The 1,146-nt window shown below is 42.8% G+C and overlaps 1 non-coding gene across 1 annotated transcript; it reads left to right on the top strand.

Annotated features, from left to right (window-relative positions):
* The first annotated feature begins 681 nt into the window (after positions 1-681).
* Positions 682-788, top strand: LOC131180471 (small nucleolar RNA R71). The gene has a single exon (XR_009149241.1). It is a non-coding gene; the product is annotated as a small nucleolar RNA R71 (small nucleolar RNA).
* Positions 789-1,146: the final 358 nt, after the last annotated feature.

Below are 1,146 nucleotides of genomic sequence, written 5' to 3'. Positions count from 1 at the left end.
ATTCTAGAAGTCAGCTGTTTAATCAATTCAGTTTGTTGTTGTTGAGCTGCTAGGAATCCTTCCATCATGGTTTCCATGGTCATTTTTGGTTCAGGTTGCTGAGGTTGGAGAGGTAGCGATGGCTGTGCAAGGTTCTGGCCTCTGTTTTGAAATCTAGGGAGTGCTGGAGGTTTGTACCCTTGTTGTTTGTTTATTGGCTAGTTCTACTGATTGGACCATGAGAAATTTGGGTGGTTTCTCCATCCAGGGTTGTAAGTATTTGAATACGGATTGTTTGGCTACCTCTAGTTGAAGTTTCCTCCATTATTCACATAGTTCATCTGTTCTGTAGGTTCATTGAAATTGCTGTATTCTGAATTCATGTATCCTCCTTCGTAGTTGCCCTCATGTTGACTATTTGTACCAACTGCGTTGGCTTGCATTTTTTTGAGTTTCTTTGTGAGCTGATCAAACTGGGCATTTATCATGCTTTAAGCATCTACTTCCAGGACTCCTGCAGTTCTTCTTGCATTTCCTCTTTCGTTTGACCACTCATAGTTATGGTATGCAACCCTTTCTAGGAGCTCAAGTGCTTGTGGCACTGTTTTCTCCATTAGATCACCTTCTGCAGCTGAATCAACTGTGCTCCTTGTAGAGGGTAGTAATCCATTATAGAAATTTTGTACCAATAGCCAATCTTCTATGCCATGGTGTGGACATTCCCTCTGTAGGTCTTTATATCTTTCCCATGCGTCATAGAGTGATTCTCCCTCCTGTTGTCTAAAGGTGTTGAGCTCAAGTCTCAGCTTTGCAGTCTTTGTAGGTGGGAAATACCTTGCTAGAAAAGCTTGGGAGAGGTTTTCCCAGGTAGTGAATGTTCCAGCCGGTTGAGAAAGTAACCACTTCCTTGCCCTGTCTCGAAGGGAGAATGGGAATGCTCTGAGTCTTATTGCTTGGTCAGACACTCCATTCATCTTGAATGTATCACATAGGGTAAGAAAACACTAGTGCTGATAGTGTGGGTCCTCTGTTGGTGAACCTGCAAACTGGGTTTGTTGAATCATTTGGAGCCATGCTGGTTTTAATTCAAAGTTATTAGCTTCCACTGTGGGTCTAGTGACACTGGGCTGAAATCCTTGGATAGATGGAGCTCCATAATCTCTCAAG

Source organism: Hevea brasiliensis, chromosome 5 (genome assembly GCF_030052815.1).
Source record: "Hevea brasiliensis isolate MT/VB/25A 57/8 chromosome 5, ASM3005281v1, whole genome shotgun sequence".
Lineage (NCBI taxonomy): Eukaryota > Viridiplantae > Streptophyta > Magnoliopsida > Malpighiales > Euphorbiaceae > Hevea > Hevea brasiliensis.
Note: the sequence above shows the minus strand (reverse complement) of the source record. Positions and strands in the feature narration are given on the sequence as shown.